Genomic DNA, 12,255 nt, shown 5'->3' with positions numbered 1-12,255 from the left:
TTAGGAAGAGTTTTGTTACATGCAAATTATCAAATTCATTAGTAAGTAACACAAGCACTCCTTAGTGAGTCCAGATTTAAGTTTTATACCTCAGCACATTTATTCTTTTTCATAAAATCTTCTAGTTCCTAGAAAATGGCACAGAATTAGTAGTCAACTGTACTGTAAATTTAGCCTTAACTCCTGCAGAATTCAATTTAAACCTCTTTTAAAATAAATGGTACCTTGCTAGTAAGGTATAGTTGCCTGTGGCTTAAAGTTGTAATAAAAATCATTTGTCCTTCTGTCCTTTTAACTCTTGTGTCTGTAATCATCTACCACTGGATGAGTGGTTGCACTTAAAATATTTGTTGTGTTATGAAACACAGGAAATCTGGGAAAGAACAAGCTTGTATGTTAATCTGCCGTTTGCTGCCAGGCATACAGGAAAGCATTCTTTGCGGAAGTTGGCTATTACAGTTATATGAGAACTCATAATCAAATTTAATGTTCAGAAGAAATTGTTGCCTGCCATCATCGGCAGTGGCTGACACCACTACTTCTCATGTACTATAAATCCTTCATGGCTTCTGTCGTCTCAGCAACAGAGATGCCTAGTGCCACCTGTATATTCACAGTCTTGAAAAGCTGGGCTTATTTTCAGTTTAGAAGCAGTTACTTTCTTTCCACGGTAAAAAGGTACAAAGGAGAAGTGATTAAACAATGCAATCCCAAATGCACAAAGAACTTTTGCTTCTGATGGGTGCTTGTTGGTTGGCTTTTAGAAACCAGAGCTGCTTGTATGTAATGAGCAGAGAAAAATGCTTAACAACAAAAGGTCTAGGTGGAAAATCTCATACAGTTATAAGTACTTTTGCCAGCTTTTCCAGCCTTCTCTCTGCGGGACCTGAAATTAGAGACAAGAAAAAAACAGTATAACTTTTTATGAGGGTATCCATTTTGGTACACTTGAACCCTTTGTTGCCAACCTACTTCAGAGAGGTCAGATAGATATCAAAAGGCAGAGTGCAACCTTTACAGATTACTTTTTGCATCTGTAGTAAAGATTGGTGGGACCTGGCAGGAGATGGAGAGGGGAACAGGCTTTAACTCACACTCGTCCTGGCTTCTAGGCAAGCCACCAGTGACTAGCACTTCTGAAAGGCAATTGTTACGTTACCTTGCTGAACACTTAAGTGATGTAAAAACTAACAAACTGTTGAAATAGGAGCTACATTGATCTTGTGTGTAAAACTGATTTACCCTTTTTGAGCCTTTCTTAAGCACGTGATGTTTTAAGGAAGGGCAAATAGGGTTTGAGCCTGTGTAGGTTCATTGAACGCTTAACTGTGATTGAAGTCTTTGCCAGTTAGATTTCTGCTTTTATAAAGTCTTAGTTCATAATCGTGATGATGGTATAACAGCAAATAAGTGTTAAGCGTATGGCAATTTATCTGTGTGTTGGAGCTTACTTACTCAGCTCAGGAGTTCAGTGAGACTGTGACTCCTGTTGTGCTACATCTTCTCCCAGTGGTGGGAATAGCTGATTATTGTCCATTTGGGGAATGCTCTGTTTGTTCAGCGTTGCTTATATCATTCCAGGAAATGTGTCAAACCTTTCTCTTTTTCCCCTCAGTGATTTATATCTGTATTTATAAGATTATAATAGGTGCTAGCTTGTCAGACTTGGAGAATGATCTTCCAGAGCCAAGTAGCTAGCAGCAATAGAGTGAGGCAGAAAAAGCAAGGATAATTGTCTGTAAACTCACACCTGAGCACAAACACAAAATTGAGGGCATAGAGTCGAGCAGCGCTCACAGCACAGCAGCACAGGCTTATTTTTGCTGAAGGCATGTTGACCAAACCCAGAAAACTGCATTCAGATTTTGAGAAGACTTTTCTTGGCTCTGTTATTTCTAAAGCAAGCGTTTACAGACATGGTCATCAGTTCAGCCAAATAAAAATCAGCATGAGTCTATTAGGTTTGAAGCATTTAAAGTTAGCATATGTAATTACCCCTTACACATATCTGTAGTAACTTGGATTTGTTAAGTGATAAAAGCAGGAAAGGAAAAGTATTTTATCTTGCAAAGTGGTACTACTGTTTATGTATAGATAGTAGCAAGCATGTTTATGTTTCTGTTTTATTATCTTCCAAAGGGCTGTCAGTGAAAGGATTTGTTTGCCTCTGTTTTCTCCTAACAATTGTATGGCATCTTCAGTTTAAAGTTGCCTTTTTGTAGTTAAACATTTTCCCAGCCTCTCTATTCTTTTGCTGCATTAATCGCTTAATGATTTTCTGCAGAAAGTAGGCTTTTCTGTTTCCAGTTTTGAGGGAGGAATTTTGAAGGTCACCTTTCTTCTCCTGAGAAAGTAGCAAGTGCACCTCTTCAGGCATCTGCTGCTGATGGGAGCTTGATGATATCTGGCGGGATAGTCAGAGGAGATGGTCAGAACACGGTGCAAACCTGTTTGGCAGGAATTTTTGTGACCACCTGTATCCTGCTGGTTTTTAATTTTTATTCCTGAGTTTTTGTGTAACTCTAAACCTTGTAGACATATCACAGCTCTTGAGCTTTTAAGATGAGCCATGCAGAAAGGCCTGAGTCCTAATGAGCTTTTCAAGTACTAAAATGAAGTTAGTATACAGTATCCTAAAGAAACTCTGTCAATAAGAGCCTCTTTGCAGTTAAATTGGAAAGTGAGAAAAAATTTAGTCGAGGAGAGGGGGAGTTTGGGAAGGGAAGTTTTATTTTGCTCCTTTATATCTTAAGTGGTCAGTTGCTTACATGCAATCCATTTGTAGGTTCAGTAGGGAACATCCTACATCTGTAACGGGAATCTCTGCAAAGCATTTTAGTGCAAAAGGTGGGGATGCTGAATTATATTTTCAAACAAAAAATGTCAGTATTTATAAGTAAATAATCCTGAAAGGAAATATTTTTCATCTCAGCTACAAAAACTATGTAAACTCTATTGTGGATTTCATAGGATATGCTTAGAGAAAAATATTTTCAATGATTTTAGAAATACAGTAAGGCTCATGTGTTCAAATGTATTTCTCAAAGTTCTTAAATCAGTGGTTTGGCTTTGATCCACAAAGTATTATTGTTGTTGTTGTTATGATGGTGGTATTTAAAGTTTCTAAATTCTGATTTCTCTCAGTATTTAAATCACACAAGGTTAATTAAAGCAGTTCTTCACTTTGCCATTGCTTGGGTGTATTAACCTCACAAAGCCTGCATTAAATCAGTGAAGTGATAGAATTGCATTTGCTTTATAAAGCAACTCTACAAGAGCAAAGACAAAGCCATTTATAGTTCAGTGCCATTAATTGCTTGGCATTTAGATATTAGCATAGGAGTCTATTAATTAATGTGATAGTAAAACTATTGGTATGCAGGCTGATAAAAACTATTATATTTAGAAGATTAGTGATCATAACCATTGTTACTCCCCTTACCACTCTCCTTATTATCAGTGATGATTTTCTTTTACTGATATTCTGAGAGCAAAATTAATATCCCAGAAATAATTTTATCCATACCTTTGAAAATTAGCAGAATAGTGAGTTTATCACAGGATACCTGATCATGTAATAGTCTTTTACTTTATGATCCGTTAATCTGGTGGCTGTTCATAGACAAAAGTTGTCTACGCAAATCCTGTTTTAAGAAAAAATTCAAAATGCAAATAGTATAGTACTATGAATTAAGTAATAAAGTTGTAAAGCCTGAGAAGTGGTAATAAATCTGAGTGATATGGATTTTTGTTTGTTTTCTGTTGTTTTTTTAGTTCTGTATGAGCAGTATATATTCTGAATTTTAGTGGTCTTGTAAATTACACCTCATGACCAGTTGCAATGCAGTAGTATTCTCCTATGGCTTTTAAATTAACACACGTTATTTTCGTCAGAGGAAGGAAAAATAAGTTTGTTAATATTTCCTGGCATAAAATTTACCACTATATTTTTTTTGGCTGCCCATATGTTCTTTAATAATTGAAGATGTTCAGTGTACGTATATGTAGTTTTATTTTTTGTATTTTGAATTGGTTTGTTTGGTTTTTTTTTTTGTTGAGACAAAGTGTTATTTGAATATAGGTCAATATATATTTCATATGTATTCATCATCTTTTACAGTATCTCCCTTTTACAGCATTTCTTTCCTACTGTGGTAGGATTTAGAATAGATTTTGGAGCACACAGCTTAAATCTTACAGGGTGTTTTAGGTGTTGCAATCAGATATAGACAACAAAAAATGAAATAGCAAATCAAAGTAAGTAAGATACCACTTAAAAGAGAAGTCTACCTTTATATGTTGACAAAACTGCTTGGTGTTTTTGTTGTGGGAGCTGTTGTTTTTGCTGTGTTGGTGTGGTTAGCTGTCCCTCAATAAATCAAGCTCTGCAAGAGCACAGCCTTTCTCTTCATGTCTTCATCGTGCTTCTGCCTCATTGCCAAGTACCCATCTTCCATACCTTCCACATGCGTGGTTTTATGTAGAAAATTAAATAGCTAGGTATATGTGTTTGGGTTTTGTGTGCCTGCCTACAGAATTAATAAAGACTGTGCTCCTTCACCCTTACGGAGAAAGAGAGGTTCATTGTTGCTTTATTGCCTGGCAGTCCTTTACTAGCTTTTAATGAAAGTCCCTGATTGTTCTTTGCTGTATTAAAGAGTAGTCGGTGGTCTGCTCTTAGAGCTTGAAGTTTTCATCACTTCTTTCTGTTTTTCTCCACTTTCCTCCACTCTTTTCCAGCCACTACCAACTCCTTTTGGAAGACTTTCATTCAAAAAAATCACAATTGTGTTGACGGTGGGCAAGACTTTACTACCTCCAAGATTAAAGAAATCATTTGCTGCTGTTGATTTAAGCTGTTGTATTATGAAGTCCGTTGAATGGCTTCTGCTGCTGGGAGCTTTCTTCTGTAAATTATTCTTTTCTTTCTTCAAGTTATTGCTGTCTTTCCACTCCTTTGGTGGATTTAAATGTTTGTTGCACAGATACTCTGTGTCTTCACAGAATGCAGAGAGAGAGGATAGTAATGCAGCTAATTCTCTGCCTGCAGTAGCCCCAAATGTAACACACTAACGCTCTCGCATAGTGAGAAATTAATTTAACCAGAACAGTAGAGTCCTGCTGAAAAAACCCTTCTTTACCAAAATTATTACAGACTTCTTTGCATCTGAACTTCAGTTCCTTCTCTTATGACTCTGCTGTTGATAAGGTAGTAAGTAGGTAGACCTCCATTCAGTCATTTTTTTAAAAGATCTATTAGAGAATAAGTTAACAGGTGTCACTGGACTGTGATATAAATATTTTTTATAGCATAAAATGGCTTTATATTGATGGGGGAGACAAATATACAAAACAAACTTCACCATTGTTTGTTTGTTTTTTTTAATATGATCTCAGTGATGTTTTGGGTGTTGCTTACAACCCTTCGTCACAGATTTGCAGGTTTTCATGAGCCCTTAGATGAAGTCCTGGCGTTTACCTTGAAGCACAGTTACAGTTGTGCCCCTAAGAAAATGTTAAAGAAATGTTTCCCAGTCTCAAGCGAGGAAGTCTCATCCTTGGGTAGCCGGCTCGATCGGCCTAGAGGTAGCAGCTGCTCTTGGTGCAGCTTTTCTCTTTATTCTGTAAGCTGGCTTCAGGCTTTCAGCTCTGCTGTAAGCTGCAGGCAGTGCTCTGACCTCATTTCTGCCAGCGAGCCGTATGCTTGGGAGAGCTTCCTCGGTGGCAGCAGGCAGGCTGGGGCAGGCGGCTGCCCTCCGGGGCATGGAGCCCCCCAGCTCCCCACTTCTACAGCAGCTGAGTTGAAAGAAATGGCAAGTTTTAAATCCTGTCCCTCTCCCGCGTTTTGTTGAGACTAGCTCTCTTTGGGGTGCAAAGCTGTTTATCAGCCCATTCGTGTTTTGGGGTTTGCTGAACAGATGTGTTTTAGAAAGGACTAGTGTGGCAGGGCAGGATGCTGGATGGTACAAAGTCATCGCATTAACGTGATAGTTTGTCCCAAGGACATGTAAAAACTGCCAGGGCTCTTTCTCTTGATTTTCTTTTTTATCTTTTCCTTAAATATAGCTTTGTCCATGAAAGGATGGGCAGGGCGAGGAAGGAATGGGTGTAGAAAATGAAAGCGTGGTTAGACTGCCCAGGCTTGTAGGGTTTTTTAGGAAAAGTCCAGAAAGCTCTATAAACACAGGAAAATTAATGGAAATAAAATGCTTATTTCCAAGTTCTGTGTCTCATATTACTTCTTCAAATTCTCTCTCTTCTTTCACATTGGAACTTTACATCTGTAGTACAAAGAAACAACCCTTTTTGCCTGTAAATGAAGGACTGACAGCTGTTTATCAGGCTGTGCTATGTGCAACAGTCATATTATAATACGTACATCAAACTCTCCTATTTTTTTCATGTGGCATGTCACAAGTATGAGAGAAGAAAACTAGAAGAAATGTCTTGTTTCTGATTAAATCCACTATTGATATGCTCTGTGATCCATGGAATGCAATAGTGGCGGAAAGAGAATAGCAAGGTAAGGGTTTCTGAGAATGATTTCATCTTGGAGCTCTTCCTGCATCGCTTGCTTAACGTGTCTCCTGAAGGCCAAATAGATGAGACACGTGAAAATGGACTAGAGCGTTCAGGAAGAGAGACCCTTCTCTCCTGTTAGTTGGCTCAGGTTACCTGATATGTGCCTGGAAGCTACACTGTGCAAACAACGTTCTTCCTATAAGATATGGGGGACTTTTTTTGACCCTATCTGTGTTTAAAAAGGTTTCAGTGTATACTGCAGGGGAAAACCTTCCACAGTTAGGTCATCTGAGATTCTGATAACTTCCTGAGAGTTTTGATTAACTGATTCTCAATAATATATTTGCTTGCCTAAGTTTTGCATCAGCACCTTCCTGCTGTGCAAGGTATATTTTTTCCTTCCTCCTCTAGTGTCTTAAAACTTAACTTTGATGTCATTCTGTGATAACTGGTATCCTGAAGGGCGAAAATGGTGTGTTCCCATTGTAGATTTATTTTTTTTTAAATTGACCAAAAAATTCCAAATCTAGGAAATAGTAAGTTTTAGAATGAAACTGCAGATATCTTGGAAGGGAAGGTATTAATAATATTGAAGAAGATGAGTTGTCTTACTGACAATGACTGGTCCACACCTGAGGCATCCAAACGGGCAGGTTTTCCAGATTTCTCCAGGTACATGGTAGAATTTTCCTCTGAGGAGTTAGGTGTGATTTTTGGATGAATTATCTCCTTTTGGAAAAAGAAAGGACTATTTTGCTTTGGCACTTTTCTGAATTCCTGGACTCCCTCTAGTACTGTAATGAAGATGAAGACTGAAATTAACTTGGTAAGGCAAATGATCATCTTTGTTTCTGAGGGTACAGTCCTGCCCTGGCTTGACTAGCGGTTGTGCTTGCCAGCCCCACTGAAACATCAGTCAACAAATAACATCAGCATGTTGAGGTAGATGCCAGTCTGTTGCTTGCCGTACTTCAGGACAGTGCTTTCCCTCTCTCAGTTCCAGTGTTCATTGTGGTGGTAAGGGGATGGCTTGAAATGATTTACATGTTCTCATTACAAACAGGGTTTATTCACTTCATCACGTAAACACAGACTAGCATGTTTAAGAGGATTACCAGACTGCACTGGTAATCCACCTCTGGTGGTTAGCACTCTCTTCTTTTTTTCATGGCATAGTAGGTGCTCGGATCTATAAAACTATTTTTTCCTGCAGTCACCTGTAGCCTCTGTGCAGTAAAAGACTCACTTGCCAGTTTATGCACAGTGCTCTCCAGCTGCTAGTTAACATTTTCCTTTTCTTCAAGGCCCAAGTTATTTTGTTTGGTTTGTTTTTTCTGTTTCTGATTCATAAAATTCAAGACGTATATATAAGCATTTCCTCTTGACCCAAGATATTCTGGGAGAGTCCATGTAGATGTTGCATGACCTCTGCAGACCATCTGCCCAGGATTAAAGCAAACCCCTCTGCTCTTTAGCCCTTAGTGGATCGTTCCCCCTAGGGCTGCGTTCTGTTGGCTGCTTGTGTGAGACTAGGTGTTGCCTGTACCCCTGGGCGTAATAGTTTTTTTCTGAGTGCAGCCTTACTTACAATATTCTTCTAACAGGTTGGCTGTTCTTTGTTGTCAGTTTTGTGCTGCCAGAGCCTGGTAGGTGACATGTTAGGTATTAGGATTGGGCTAGAAGTTGGCTGTATGGGGATATGTCACCATTCTGGTAAGTAAGTTTTTTTTGTTGTTGTTGTTGCTTTTTACTTCAGAAGACAAAATGTGTTGATATGTATTTATCTACACAGAACGGACAGATAGTTGGTTAAGTGATAACAAGGAATGTCGTTCTATGGCTCCTGACATATAATTTGTCTTCTCTCTGTTCCACAGTATCCCATCAGAGAGGAGTAAAATAATCTTGTAGCGTAGGGCTGTGCACTCCTCTTGGCTGCTGTTGTGGGTCCTGGCTTCCAGTCTTAAGTGGTCCTGGGGGGGAAAGTAACATTGCCTTTCAATTTTGCTGTTGTCACATTGCTGTTGCATGTGAAGTCTTCTAAGGATCAACCAATTGAATCAAGAACGTGAGCTAAAATAGTTTTTAGTGAGCTTTTCAAATTGAAGTCTAGTATATTATTTTCTATAAATTATTTTCTTTCTGTTTAACCATCACGGTACTTATCTTCCTGGGTGGTCATGCTATCCCTCTGAAATTTGCTGCAGTAGTAGAAGTGGATGAAGTCTGAATATTTCTCACCCAGCCCTTCTTTAAATGTGTTTTTTTCCAAACATTAATGTTTTCCCTATCCTTTCATTTTCAATTAAAAATAATTTAAACTATTTAATAATTAGATCCTATCTTCTTCGGCAGAACTTATAGCAAGCACGCATTTCAACTGCATGGTTTCAAGCATTATCAGAACTATATTCATTCAGGTTTGCAGGCAACATGTAGGTGTAGAAAGATTTGGCCCTTCCTGAGGGCAGTTCTGCTCAGTAATCGTGATAAAGCTGGGTGGGAAGGGGTTACTTGTCTGGCAAGTTTTAAGATGTATCATCTCACAAACTGGTCTAATAAAGACCATTAACACAAACTAAGGGACTTTGTGTCCAAAGGCAAGAACTGGGGAAGGCAGGAACGAGGAGGCTTGGACTTTCCCTGCAGGCTGGTACATTCACTCACTTGGCCACTTTAAAGCTCTGTGTTAGTGAAATCCCACACCAGAATTAGAGACTTTAAAAGTTTGTAAGATGATTAAGAGGGAAGAAAATATTCTGTTTCCTCCTTTACTCCTCAGCCTACACAAATCTTGAACTCCATATACCACAGTCTGGAGAACAAGCTAGAAGCATATGTAAACAGGAGGTAAATAACTTGTCCTGGCTCTGTGGATGATAAACAGTTGATTGTTATTATTACTGCCCTTATATTATTACAATATAAGAATTGTACATGGATTGATTTCTGAACAGCTTACCCAATACATAGGTTTTAGGGTGTGTATGTAGGCATAGTCCTTTCTTTTTTGTTGTTTACCTGTTAACATAGTATATGTGTTTTTTGAAAAGACTTAGAAGTCTGAACTTCAGCAATTTTGAGTATACATTTATGACTTGCAGATTTTTTGTCCGAGAGTTTTTTCTAAAATCTAATGAGGCAAACCCTGCTTTTAGTTATTTTACAACTTTGTTGACAGTTTGTGCTATAACAGCTATGATATGATTGGGTTTGTGCCAAGTTGGGAAGTTCTGAGTGGAAACTTGTAGCCTTCTGTTTATAAAAGTCTGGATTTCTCTCTCTTACACACATGCTCCTCTTCTGTGGGGGGAAGGAATTTCTGTGATTCATAAAAAATCATAAGCTTTGCTTTGAAAAATGATGTCATTGATGAATAAAATACTGGGAGTAAAAAGAAAAGAATCAGGCATCCCAGGGGAAGATTGAGCCCTGATATCAGTGGAGGATGCTTCAGCCATGACAGTGGTGTAACATGTGGTAACATGTTCCTCTTCCCTTTATGTTCCCTGTGTTCAGTCCCCAATGAATCCATTCGTAGATGCTCGAAAGTAAAATGACCTTTCAAAACTGAAAGGGAGAATTTGCCAATTCAGTGCATTTTTTCAGTGATGGACGATTTACCCTAACACTTCTGTCCTTAGTTCTTCCTTATGTCTCAATCTGTTTTATCTGTTTTGTAGTGTTAATGGAATTCCCTAATGCAGAACTGAAGAAAGGCAGTAGGGATTTTCTCTCCTCTGTTTTTCAGTGAAAAGTATTATTTAGGTTATGAAGCCAGCCTCTTAGTGAAATATGCTATTATTTAATTGTCATTACGTTTACTCTGTAAATTGACTGTTTTTATTGGACAATGCATACGTATAAACACATAAAATAATACACCCAGCCCCATGTGTATTTCATCTGGGAGAGTCCCATGCCTGCAACTTATTCAGAGCAATCTGATTCTTCACTTCTCAAGAGCCGCTTTCAAAGTTGAGAGTGATCCAAGTATCTGAATGGCTTTACCGAGAATATAAGAATGGAGTATGTGATATCAGTCCCATTTGCAGTACACAAGTATCCGCACCATAGCAAACACGGATGTCTGCAGTATTTATTTCCAAATCTAATTTAGAGCTGAGCAAAAAAAATTTGATATTTCCACAGTTGAAAGAGAAAGAACTATGAGAATGTTGCATTTAAAAAGACAAAGGGTGTCATGTCTGGGGTTTTTAAATGTACTTTTCAGTGTGTGGAAAGACATTTCATAGATAGTCTTCAAATACACAGGTAAAAGCTAATTCCACTCAACATGCATTATTTCTTGTGAGAAAGCCTGTTGTCTTTTCCCACTCACCCTCTAGCCCCACTGGAAATTTCAATAGGAAACAAGGTTAGAATCTTGCAAATGTGGGAAAAAACATGCTTGGTATTTTGTTGGAATTGATGGCTCTTGATTTTACAAAATATAAAACATATTTTGCTTCACAGAAAAATCCTGTAGTATCTGTTTGGAAGACAGAACAATTGTGCTTTTAAAATGATGTCTCCTAAATTAAATATTCTATTTATCCTTTTTTCACCACTCTTTGTATTTCTGGGTGTTTGTTGTTGTTTTAACAAGTGGTTCTTATTTGGAGCGGATTTTTAAGAATTAGGAAGAAGAGAGTCAAACACTGAACTAGGAGTTGAAATCTGGAGTTGCTTGGTTTGTTACAGATGCCCACACAACCCCTCATGTGTGTGAGTGTGTGTGTGTGTGTGTCTGCATGCGTATTTTGAAATAAAAAGGAAAGCAGAGGTTTGCTCATTTGTTTGCCTATTGTGAAGCTGTCCTGCACCTTTCTACTCCTTTGTACTGGGGTGAAGGCTGCTGAATGGAGGCCTTGTGCCATTTGTTGATTTTAAACCTCGCTGTTAATCCACAGGAACCTGCTGGTGAGCGCAGCAGGAGAGCTGTGTGACAAGTGGAAATCTGGGCGGGGGGGGAGCGTGGGGGGTCACAGGGGATAATAATCATTCAGCCATCAGCCTTTGTCACCCTTAAGCCTAATTGTTACCCTCTGCTGGTAACCACATTGAAGTGCTGGCCTTTTAAGTGTTTCTTGATTTTACTTGGCACGGGCTTACAGATAGGATCGTTTATTGCTGGGTTTACATCATATCAGGTTTTCTGTGGTTTGTTTTATTAGCCCTGCTGAAATTTCTGCATCCCTTAAAATAATTCGGGAGAGTCCAAACTGATGGAAGGGGCTGAACGGAAACAGTACGGTTGTTAACAAATTCCCCTCTGTCAAGAGCAGAGCTAAAATAGCGACAGAAAACTTTCCTCCTCTGCAGACCCACTGCCTCCCGGTGCCTGTGCAGGGACAGTGACTCTGCTGGTGCAGACACTCAGCTGTCAGCCCTTCCTAAGCAGCAGCAAGGTGACATTCAGGCTGTGGTGGGGTAGGGCGGAGGACAGCTTCCCTGCCCCTTCATGCCAGGCGCACATGCATGTTTTCAGGTATGTTTCCAGACTGAAGGTGTGAGGGTGGATGGAGCACACAGAACTGATAGTAAACTTGTCAGGGGGAGAGGAGAATTGAAACATTCAGAAACACCAGAGGAAAACTTCTAAGGTGCAATATCTTTTCTAGCAGTTGGAAACTGGTTCTCCAACTTGCCCTGCCAGTTACACGTGATGAAGTCGGTATTGCACTTTCTGTTGTTTTCCTTGAAGAATTTAGTGTGAAAGTTGTGATAGTG

At 38.9% G+C, this 12,255-nt stretch overlaps 1 protein-coding gene across 8 annotated transcripts in view; it reads left to right on the top strand.

The window, feature by feature from the left end:
- Positions 1–12,255, top strand: part of ARID1B (AT-rich interaction domain 1B) — a 336,332-nt gene that overhangs the window by 88,657 nt on the left and 235,420 nt on the right. The gene's annotated exons all lie outside the window — the stretch shown is intronic.

Source organism: Cuculus canorus, chromosome 3 (genome assembly GCF_017976375.1).
Source record: "Cuculus canorus isolate bCucCan1 chromosome 3, bCucCan1.pri, whole genome shotgun sequence".
Classification (NCBI taxonomy): Eukaryota; Metazoa; Chordata; class Aves; order Cuculiformes; family Cuculidae; genus Cuculus; species Cuculus canorus.
This window is presented reverse-complemented; position numbering and strand designations above follow the sequence as displayed.